At 39.2% G+C, this 12,652-nt stretch overlaps 1 protein-coding gene across 6 annotated transcripts in view; it reads right to left on the bottom strand.

Annotated features, from left to right (window-relative positions):
- CADPS (calcium dependent secretion activator) overlaps window positions 1-12,652 on the bottom strand; it is a 1,086,201-nt gene that overhangs the window by 190,445 nt on the left and 883,104 nt on the right. The gene's annotated exons all lie outside the window — the stretch shown is intronic.

Genomic DNA, 12,652 nt, shown 5'->3' on the forward strand with positions numbered 1-12,652 from the left:
AGATAAGGAGTACATTTAGGCCTTGATGTGCTAAGCATTTTCCTCACAGACACACAGGACCAGAAGTAGTAATGCAGGGATGGCTAGCTCTGGTCTGCAAGAGCCATAATCAAGTCTGCTTTTCAAGATATCCACAATAAATATGCATGAGATAGATTTACATGTTCTGCCTCTATTGTATGCAAATATGTCTCATGCATATTCATTGTGGATATCCTAAAAACCAGATCCGTTTGAGGCTCTTGAGGACCGGAGTTGGCCACCCCTGAACTAACAGTTTTTCCTTATTTTAAGTCCATGGAAAAAATACTACGTGCGTCTGGTCCAAAATGGGGAAAACGTCTTAATACATCTGGCCCTAAATTTGCATATCACTGATCATATCAGATGGATATACCCTAAAACTACATAAAGCATGATTCAAGGAACTTAAAAGTGTCTTGTATGAATGTTACAAAGTTGGGTAATGTTTACAATAAAGGATTCCTTCTATGTTGTTTCTACTGAAATGGGTATTATTATGGTAAAAGTGTTACAAGTGTCTATTACTAATTTACTAAACAGAGGTAGATGTTATAGCAGTTAAAAAGTTGAGGCACTTATTGGCAAGCTTAACAAACAACATCTAGGAACACTTCAGACATATAATATAGCAATAAAGACATTTATCAACAATTCTTGCAGTTGATTGCACTTTTGGAAAATATCAATAATATTAACACATTCTTTATAAACACTTTATAGATAGATAGTACCTTAAATGAGAATACACTATTTCAGATAAATGAATAAAATGCCACTTGCACATTCCAGGGTAATTTGACAGTGCAATGTATTTATAGTTACATACTACACTACAAATATGGTATTCTGGTTTCATTTCACTTGATGCTTGAGTCACTTAAAGTCTTTTGGGAGCACTGCATGGTGACTAGAGGAAAATCTGAGCAGCAACTACTGTAGTATATTTACTGTGGACATCCTAAAAGCCAGAGTGGCTGGGTGGACCTTGAGGACTGAATGGAAGCCGTTGTCCTATGCCATCACATGCCATCTCTTTTATCATAATTTCAGCTTCTTTATCCTTTCATTCACAACTTTACATTCTCACTCCCTCTCTCTTTCATTCTCATTCTAGTGTGTGCTCCACACACTGCATGCATACAAACCTGTTCTTGCATATACATCTTTCATTTTCTCTATTACAGTACATATAAATGACATACTGGATCCCAGGACTGGGAGATCAGAAGACCACAGATAATATTGTTATATAGCAGAATTACATTATCAAGCATATTCACTCACACTAATTTTAGCACTATTAAATACTATAGCACTATTAAACTAGCATGTGCCCTATTCTGTGCACATGCAGTATATTATTCACATTCCTTCTTCATACAATATATACACACATCAACATAGGGTTCATTACTGATATCTTTACTTTCATTTACTGCACTTCTTGAACAGATAGTATAACAAGGTATTTACAGGAAAAAAAATGTTTAAACAAAAACTCTTGGCCACATAGCTGCAGATTCTTCTTGTGTGGTTAGTGGTGTTGTATGTTATAGTTGTATGTAATATTTATTTATTTATTTATTTATTTAGGGCTTTTTTATACAGACACTCATGATACCAATCATATCGTATCGGTTTACAATATGCTTCTCCTATGATGGTGGTGTACTTTGGGTCATAGACTGTTGAAGGCTGAAGGTAGCTGTGCTGTGTGAAGGAGAAGAGCATCTCAAAATTACTGTCCCTATGCCCTTGCTGTGGTAATTGCTTTGTATAGTTGGTTCTAAGCTGTCAAAGTATCATTTCATAGGCGAGTTGGTAGAGCCTAAAACTTCGGAAAAGTAACAAGCAAGCATGGTTTTTTTTTTTTTACTGAAGGGATAATTCTTCCTTGCTTTGCAGTGTTGCTGATAAAGCAACAAGAACCACACAATATGTTCAAAGACAATGGAATATTATATTTTCAGTTTTTGAACTTCTGCATATATGTAAATCTTCCTTAATACCTGTATAATGTCTTATTTAACATCTGATTATAAGATATTTGATATATTTAAATGTGTAATTTTGATACTATGTTGAAGGTTGATATGATAGTATTTGTTCTTTAAGTGTTTAATTTTTTTGTAATAAGTTATATTACCTATGCTTGCAGGCACATTGCACTTTGAAATAAATATGAAATAAAGCATATGAGATGCCCTGGTTGGAAAGAGTGTCGAGATGATATATCCAGAAAGATCCTCCTATTTCTGAAAAGGATACCTTTTGTTTTAGTAAATATTTATTCTGGGGACTAAGGGTTTGGTAGTAATGCTAATCTGTGAAATTTTTGAATGAAAGTTTTGTATCATTGTAGGATTTGGTTATTAGTTCCCCCTGAAGAAGCCCATTCTAGTGAAACAAGGGACCCTTTTTGGGGTTGTCCATCTATATTGCAAGTATTGAGAAGAAAGAGAAAGGATAAGAATTGGAGTGCATTAAGAAATGCAGCAGTTTATAGAGGGGTACATATTCAAAAGCCATTTAGATGGATAACTCACAAGTTATTCATCTATTAGGATCAGTCATCAAAATGCGTTATAGTGTTAATGCATGTGAAATTCGTTACCGTATGGCATGAATGCAAAATTTTAACACTGGAAATAATTATACATTTTTTCCTGGCATTGAGCTGTACGATATGACAAGACTTCTCCAAAAAAATTCACCACTTCAATTTTGACTCTAAAGCCCTATTCTCTTATGTTTCATCGCTTATAAAACCTTCTCCCCCCTCCATACCTGATGAGCAAGCACTTAATAAAGCTACAGAGCTGGCCATCTTCTTTGAGAACAAGATAGCTAACCTCATCAAGCCCATGTCTACTCCCGTACCGACATGCCTCCCCCCCAGCATTTCAACTCTCACTTGCAACAGTACTCTAAATTCATTCGAGACCTCATCTTCCATGGAAATTGAAAATATCCTTAAGAAGCTCAAACCTTCATCACACCCATTGGACATAATACCTTCCAATCTTCTTCTCTCCATTCCAAACTTTATTTCAAAATCTATAGCGGATATCATTAACTTTTCATTGACACAAGGAAGAGTTCCTGACCAACTGAAACTAGCCATCCTCAAACCCTTACTAAAAAAACCTAACCTTCTGACTTCTGACCCTGCAAATTTCCGTCCTATAGCGAATCTACCTCTGATCTCCAAGATCATGGAAAGAATTGTAAACAAACAATTGTCAGAATACCTTGAGGAGAACAACATTCTTTCCCCATTCCAGTTTGGATTCCGAAAATCCCAAAACACTGAAGCCCTTTTAACCTCTCTATCGGACACCATCCTTCTTAATCTGGAAAGAAAACAACCATACCTTCTGGCATTACTCGACCTATCGGCAGCATTCGATACCGTTAATCACTCTATCCTTCTGGAGTGTCTATCAAACATTGGTATCCAAGGAGTGGCACACAGCTGGTTCAAGTCGTTCCTTGAGAACAGATCATATAAGGTCAGGATCAACAATAAGGAATCACACGCCATCAAATCCAAACTGGGAGTCCCACAAAGATCATCCCTCTCGCCCACCCTCTTTAACATTTATCTGCTTCCACTTTGCCATTTACTTTCCAATCTAAAATTAACATTTTACCTATATGCTGATGACGTCCAGATTCTTCTCCCAATCACTGATTCACTTCAAAAAACCTGGGCCTACTGGAACAGTTGTCTACAATCGATCAACAATCTTCTCGCTAGCCTAAACCTAATCCTCAATTCAAATAAGACCGAGATCCTCATCATTTCACCAGATGAAAACCAAGCTCCCCTCAATTCACCCGGCGCATCTCAATTCGCCAAAACAGTTATCAACCTTTCCCCTTCTGTCAGAGACTTAGGGGTTTGGCTGGACAACAAACTCAACTTAAAATCATTCATCAACAACTCTACGAAAGAATGTTTCTTTAAACTCCAAGTACTCAAAAAACTGAAACCTCTCTTGCATTTTAGAGATTTCCGTTTGGTACTACAATCTATTATCTTCGCTAAATTAGACTATTGCAATTCGCTTTTAATTGGCCTCCCTGCAATAACTATCAAACCCTTATAGATGGTCCAGAATGCCGCTGCTAGGATACTTACCAACTCAAACAAAAGAGACCATATCACTCCCATACTTCACTCCCTTCACTGGCTACCTGTCAAATTTAGGATCTCTTATAAAGTCCTCATGATGATCCACAAGGACTTAAATAACATTGCCCCACTTAAACTTAGTTCTCAACTACGTCCACATGTCTCAGATAGACCGATTAGAAGGGCGTACAAAGGCTCCGTATATGCCCCTCCAGCCAAGACCACTCTAAGAAAACGGGCATTTTCGACTGCAGGGCCCACTCTTTGGAATACCTTGCCTCCGGACTTACGCCTTGAATGCTGCCATCAAACATTTAAGAAATACCTAAAAACGTGGCTCTTCAGACAAGCTTTCCCGGAAACATAAGAGCTCCCTAACACAGTTCAAAGGACTCAACCATGGCTCAAAATTCTACCCGTGCTTCCCACCCCCTATCTCATGACTTCCCGCCAATGCCGTCTCCTTCTTCCTGCTCTTATTATACTACCCATGTTTTGACTTTCTAATGTTTCTAATGTTTTTTATTTGGCACTCCCAATTGATATCCTTTGAAATTTTCTCTTGTTTAATGTAACCTAATTTAATGTTTAACTTATTGTTTAATGTATTGCTCAATCGCGGCTGTTCTGTTCTACTGTAAACCGGTGTGATCTGTATCTCATACAGGAATGTCGGTATATAAGAATTCTAAATAAATAAATAAATAAATAATGCAGTTTGCGATAAATATTGTAAATTGCATTTTGGCATTTATATCACTGTACGAGGGCCAGCTAATAGCTCAAGATGAGGTGTTGGTGTTGGTTTAGGGGCCAGTTTTACATGCAGAGTGAGATGTACGAAGAGCACAGTACACCTCGGTGAAGATTTGATGTTATTTGGAGTGAGGAAAGACTCACAAAGATGAGATTTCTACTATGTTCTCTTGCTCTAGCTCGATAGTACCCTGTTATAGAGTCCATCAAGCTAAGGCGAGAGAACATTGTAGAAATTTCATCTTTGTGAGACTTACCTCACTCCAAATCACATAAAATCTTCACGATGGCAACTATGCTGTTTGTACTTATGACTGTGCATGTAAAACAGCCCCCCAAAACCTCCCCCACTCCCAAACCTCACCCCAAGTTCATAATGCCGCCTCTTGCAGTGGTATAAAAAGTTGACTTAGATGTGAGCCTTCACAAAGGCTTGCTCTCCCTCCCTCCCCTCCTGAATTGGCATTTGCGATAAAAACCGTTTTGGCCAAGAACACACAGCAAAAAGGTGTAGGTATTTCCTATGTTATTCTATTGCACGCCATGTTAGGCTGACCCTCATTTCCATTTATTCCTTCCACTCAAATATTAATTTTGTGATGCAGTATTTATCGCCCATGTTACAGTGTTATCGTAGATGTTAGATCCCGTGATAAGGCCCTAACACAATTTGGTAAACAATCCCCTAAGTTAGCCGCATAACTTTAGACCTGCTGGCAGAAGGATAACTTGTCCACTAAACACCTCTAGTAACTTGTCCACTAAACACCTCTAGTAAATCAAGTGAGAGACCTTGGGGCCTACCTAGACTCTAGAATGAACTTTAAAAAATTCATCAACAACACCACCAGAGAAGGCTTTTACAAACTACAGGTATTAAAACAATTAAGACCTCTCCTACACTTCCACGACTACCGTTCGGTCCTTCAAGCCATACTATTCTCAAAGATTGATTATTGTAATGCGCTGTTGCTTGGTCTCCCGGCCTCTTCTACCAAACCTCTTCAAATGCTGCAAAACGCTGCAGCCAGGATCCTCTCAAACTCCCGCCGCATGGACCACATCACCCCGATTCTAAAAATCCTTCACTGGCTACCCATTCGCTACAGAATTCTATTCAAGACTCTTACTATTATCCACAAAACCTTATTTCAGGAATCCTCGCTTCAACTTACCATACCCCTCAAACCACACTCCTCTGCAAGACCCACCAGAGCTGCATACAGAGACTCCCTCCAGGTTCCCCCAAAAAAATCTGTTCTGCACAACACTATTGAAAAACAAGCACTATCAACTGCTGGGCCGCATCACTGGAACTCTCTCCCGCCAGATCTCCGCCAGGAACATTGCCATATCACTTTCAGAAAAAAATTAAAAACTTGGCTGTTCGCCCAAGCATACCCTTGAAGAAGCCTCAAGGTCACTCACACAGTCTCATACCCCTCGGTTGCGTCCCTTTCTGCAACTCAAAGGAACTGCTCGCTCGCCTTATTGCACTTTGATAAAACATGCTTAATCGTATACACAATGTAAATTCATATATAATTCAAATGCTGCACTTTGTATATAATTCCTACCTTGTAAGCACTTTCTCCTGCTTATATGCCCTCTTCTCTCCAGTTAGAAATTGTTTATCCTATCCTTTTGCTAACAAGCCTAGTTCCACTTCCCTGTTATAATGTAACTTTTTGCTTTCATTGTTAACTGGTTCCCCCTGGTTTATTGTAAACCGTTACGATAAGACCTGGTCTTGAGCATCGGTATATTAAAAGACTCTAAATAAATAAATAAATAAATAAACGTTCTACCGAATATGAAACCAAAGGGATAGATTTTCAAAGGGACGCACTTAAGATACATGCATAATCCCCGAAAATCTACCCCTGTGTGCGCAAGCCCCAGGACGCGCGTATATCCCGGGGCTTCGAAAAAGGGGCGGTCCGGGGCTATGGCCGGGGGCATGGCCGTAGGCATGGCAGCGGTCTGGGGGCGGGGCCGAGTGCTCCGGCACAGTGGCCTGTGCTGGGGCATGGCGCACCGGCAGCTGGCTGGCGCGCACAAGTTACATCTGCCACAGGCAGGCGTAACGACAACATAAGATAGGGGGGGATTTAGGTAGGGCTGGGGGGTGGGTTAGATAGGGAAAGGGAGGGAAAGGTGGGGGAAAGGCACGCATAACTTTTAATATCGGCCCCCAAAGTTTTTAGCGACTGAAGGAGTGTTAATAAATTACAGATCCAGCATTGAGTCATTGGTATATGCAGACAGAGATTCAAACAATATCATATTGAGGTTGGTTTGAGAGTGATTTCATATTTGTATGGTTGATTTATGCGGTAATGACTGACGGCGATGTACATAGGAAAGAGTGAGTGATGGCTATGTATGTATAATGGTTGATTGATATTAATATTACAAGTGCTTAGCATATACACATTTTTAATTGGTGGTATTATAACACTTTTTGTGATTGGAATATTGTTTTTTTCATGACATTTTTGATAAATTGATATGTGAAGTATTCTTGTTACTTGTGCCTATGTACAAATGAATTATTTGTATTAAACATTTCTATAAAATTATTATAAACACTGAGTGATGTATTAATGTGCTTTCATTCAGAGGTATATGAGTGTTTTGTCTACCAGGAATAAAAGAATTTGCTCTTACTTTTATGTTTCTCTTTTTCCGTGGATTCCTATAGAGCTAGGCTATATAAGTGCTTTTAAGCATATGTGAACGAAGAAGTGTGGTGACTGAAGTATGTGCAAATATTTTTGCCCATTGTCTGAACAGACATCATGGATGAAAGCATGTTCAGTGGGCTTCCTCTGCCCATTCCAGATGGTAACATAAGGAGAGTGAATATCCAAATAGAGATAATGGAGCTCATGGATACTGCAATGAAGTTGGTAGCTCTGAGAAGAACTGGGCCAAAAACCTATGTAGAGAGGATTGATTTGCATTCTAGAGACAGGCGTCAGGTTTGATAACTTCAGATGAGATCATTTTATATACCAAAGCTGACAAATAACTTTGTTGGAAATGTTTTCGACTCCCAAAATTAGGTTAATCAAGCCATGAAATTTGTAAGTGTGCTGCTTCTGGAAAGACTGAAAATATGCTCAAAACCTCATACACAGCTATGTACTGTATGGAAATATGGAGGTCTATGAAAGACCTAAAGTAAAAAGCTGACCATTATGAAAAAATATTAAGTCCCTGAAATATAAAAATATTTAGATATGCTAAATGGACAAGTCTAAATCAAAGTAACCATGCAGTCTGTGGAATTGTTAAAGAGAAAATGAAAGGCCAATTTACAAACTCCCCACAGTGCTTTCAGGCCCATAGACACTTTGTACCCATTGGCCTGGAAACCATTTTTCAAAGGAAAATTCATCATATTTTCAAATATGTTTTCTTAGGAAATTATAGATATTGTTTGCATAATCTGGGTTTCATAATGCTTTTTTTTGATCTGACTTACCTTCCTCTACAGTTTGCTCAGTGCTATTAGTGATGGGTAAATAGATGATCTGAAGCTGGCCTTCATTCATGGCTATCAGGGATCTTTTCCCTCAATTAGGCCCCTCTCTTCTCTTTGTATTATACAATTATTACTGCGTTAGTCCTTCTTAGGGAATCAGAGACCACAAAAAATTTTGGAACCTGCACCATAACTTCCACACCTATGTATTCTTGTTTATAGAAACTGAGAAAACATAGCATATGGCAGCAAATAAGAACAATAAGGCCCATCTAGTCTGCCACATTTCATTCCTGATGCAATGTCATATCCCTCATTTGATCTCTGGCAGTCTCTTCTCTTCTAGGGATCCTCTGTGCTTATCCCATGTTTTTATGAATTTTGTTATTATTTTTGTCTCCACTGTCTCCAATGGGAGGCTATTTCATGAATCCACCACTCTTTTCACGAAGAAACATTTTTTATGTTGCTTCTGAGTCTACCTCAATGGAGCATCATATCATGGCTTGGATTTGCTCTGGGTTATGAATGCTATCCATTTCCTACAATTTTAAGAGACATAAGGAAGCTTAGAAGTGCTCTGTCAGATTAAAGGTCTTTGATGTTTGGGGGGGGGGGTGTTAGGGATGAATCTTGAAGGAGGACTGAAGCTATATGTTGGGGGACTGGACCTCGAAGAGAGAATGAGAATAGGGCTTGATTTTGGGGGAATCCATTCTTCTTCAGGAGGAGGGGGTAGAGGGGAAGGGCTGGCCTTGATGTAAACTGGCCCTTTCACTTACAAGGAAGTATTTGGTGAGTTTGGGTAGGCTCTGCAGTGTTGCATCAGGAATGGTTAGACTAGATGGATCTTGTAGTCCTTATCTACCATTATTTTCTCTGTTTCTAAGTTTAATCTAGATGTGTGATTCAAATTAATTAAATGTTATGCCATATGTAACCAAAGTAAAAAATCAAGCAAACCTTAATTTGAGAAACTATTGAATAAACTTCTAGGAAGCAGTAAAGAGTGCTTTCTATTAGCTTTCGGAATGCTAAGCACTGCTCTGGAAATGGAATTGCTCTGCACTGTCTGCACAGATAGGATTATTTGCCTCTCTGGGACAGCTGAGGACATGCTTTCATTCTCCTCTGGTGAGAGGAACCCGGCGTCTCTTGCCTCACCAGACTCCCTGTCATCGGGTGATAACTCCACCCCTCGCTGATGTCATCTGTGCAGGGAGGGGGACAAATACCGGGAAGCGATGCCAGAGGTGCCATGGGCCGGTGGTATGCTCCTTTGTGCGCTCCTTCGTGCGCACCTTAGGCTGCACCTGCGAATGCGATGGATAAGTTCATTTATCTTATTAACAACACTGACAGTGACTTTGCTTCCATTTCTTCTCAGTCGCATTTTAGGATCCCCACTGTTATTCATGACGGTCAATATGGGGAACTCACTGAAGTTAAATGATACAGATATTGCTGCCGGCCATCCTGGTTAGTTATTATTTATTTATTTAGAAGTTTTTATATACCGATGAACGTTGGGAACATCTCATCGGTTCACATTAAACGAAAATCAGCAACAAGCGCTTTACAGTGAAACAATGAACATGTGAATATACAGATAGGGTAAAATTGAACGATTTACAAGTTATAAGGCATAAAGTATAAAATATGAAGCTTAAAAATATCACTATTTACAAGAATGTCGTGATGGACGGGGGGGGAAATAGGCGTCATGGGAGGGAGGTGTGCTGTTCAGAGTATGCTTGTTTGAAAAGGCATGTTTTCAGATTCTGCTTGAATTTTTTTGGGCATGATTCTTGACGTAATGAGGGGGGGGGGGAGTTTGTTCCAAAGAGCGGGAGCAGCTAATGAAAGTGCCCGAGCTTTAGTGGAGCTGAGCTTAATTAATATTCAGCCATCTAATGCTCTTTCTCATACTGCTCAATCTGATATTGAGGTTTTATTGGTTAATTGAGTAAATTTTTGTTAGTTTATGATGTAATTATAGCTGAAAAACTGGATTTTTTCTGTGTGACCGAATCTCAGCTGTTTAACTCTGATTTTGTGATTTTGAATCAAATTTATCCACCCAATTATGCTTGTTTTGCTTTACCTAGAAAGAAGGGAAGGGGAGGGGGATTACTTATTATTTAAAAAAAATCTTGAACTCCCTCTTTTGAAGACTTAGGTAGTAATACTTCCTGTGAAATTTTACTGCTTTCCACCACAAGTTTTTCAATTTGCCTTTCTTATTGTCCACCTAAATTTCTAGGGGTAGATTTTTAAACATACGTGCGCACGCATATGGACACACTGATTTTATAACATGCGCATGCCAGCACATGCATGTTATAAAATACGGGGTGGCGTGCACAAGGGGGGGGAGAATTATGCAACTTCCATGCGGTGACGCAACTTGGCCTTCTCCAGTTCTCTCCCAGTGCACTTCAATTAAGGAGCAGAGTGGGAGGGAACTTCTCTACCCCTCTGCCCATACTCCCTCCCTCTTCCCCTGTCCTCCCCGACCCCCTTAAAAGGTCATACCTATTTTTTTCCTTTGTTTAGGAAGCTGGAATAAGTTGCACGCACCAGCAGGCTGCCAGCACACGATCCCCTGGCACAGCGGCAAATAGCTGCTGTACCAGCCACCTCCAGCTCCGCCCCACCCCCCAGGACCACCCCTTTTGCGAGGGACGGCTCTTGTGCACGTAACTCGGACCCTTCTAAAATGTGTGTGGTGTTCAAGGCCCGGCCGCGCGCACAACCCCCGTATTTTATGTGCAGGGGGGACTTAAAATTTGCCCACTGGTGACTAATAATCTTATTATCTTAGGTGATTTTAATTTACCCTTGAATAGTTACCCCCCCCCCCTACTCCTAACAGGAATCTCTTTAGAAATTTTGGAATCCTTGGGCTGGTCTCAAGTGATCTTAACACCTACTCACCAGCTTAGCCACATTTTAGATTTAGTTTTTGTGAATACTTCTGTTAGAAATCAGTGTTTGGAGACTGTGAATATTCGAGCTGTTCCATGGTCTGATCATAATTTAATTCAGTTTTCTTTGCCAGTAAACATCCCTATGAATCTTGTATCGGGAGGTCATGCACATTCATTTCAGCAAGGTAAGACTGACATTGTAGAATTTACCAACTTTTTTACTTCCAGGAATATCGTTCTTCTTCCTGAGGCCTTAGAGAACTTAATTTATCATTGGAACAATACTGTTATTTCTACTTTGGATGAAATTGCTCCACTAAAATTAATGAAAGATAACAAGAGATTACATTTTAAAAATTTCCCAGATTTAATTTCCTCTCGCCGTGCATTAAGAAAATGTGAGCAAGCAGGGCAGAAATCTCCCTCTACTGAATATGTGAAAGCCTTTAGGTTATTGTTCCCTCAATACCACATGAAAGTCTTAGAAGCACAACAATCTTTTTCTCAAATAAAATTCAGAAAATTGGTTGTAATCCAAAAATCTCTATTTCAATTGGCAACAAATTTTACTACAACCACCACTTAACAGCCCATGAATAGTTCTATTTCTGCTGATTCATTCTTCAGATTTTTTAAATTGAAGATTGAAACAATTTGTTTGAATTTCATAAGTGTGCTAGTTTGGTGTTCTTTACCTAGTTCCCAAATTAAGAATACTTGGTCCTCTTTCTTGTATACCTCACAACTAGAGGTTAGACAGGCTGTTTAAAAAATGAATACTGTTTTCTGAGTAATTGTTTGGTGGCCCTTTTTAAAGCCTCGAGAGAGATATTGAGTCCCATCTTGACTGCGATTGTAAATAAGTCTTTTGAGGAAGAATATTTTCCAGACAATTTTAAAAATGTGACAGTAAAACCAATTTAAGAAAAACCTACATCTGACTCAACTGATCTAAACAATTATAGACCTATCTCTTCCTTACCTTTTCTTGCAAAGGTAATTGAGAACATTGCTTTGACACAAAGAAAATGAAATTTTTAGACCCCCACCAATTTGGTTTTAGAAAATCTATGAGTACAGAGCTTTTGCTCCTATCTCTTACTGACGCCCTCCGTAGAGGGCTTGATAGCGGGAGCGAATTTCTCCTAGTGTCCCTTGATATTTCCGTTGCTTTCGATACAGTCGATCATGAGATACTTTTATTTCACTTACAGGAATGCATCATTACTGGAAAAGTTTTAGAATGGTTTACTTCCTTTATTAAGAATCAATCTTTTCAGGTAAAATGTAATAATGAAACATCACAAGTAATTT

Source organism: Rhinatrema bivittatum, chromosome 4 (genome assembly GCF_901001135.1).
Source record: "Rhinatrema bivittatum chromosome 4, aRhiBiv1.1, whole genome shotgun sequence".
Taxonomy (NCBI): domain Eukaryota; kingdom Metazoa; phylum Chordata; class Amphibia; order Gymnophiona; family Rhinatrematidae; genus Rhinatrema; species Rhinatrema bivittatum.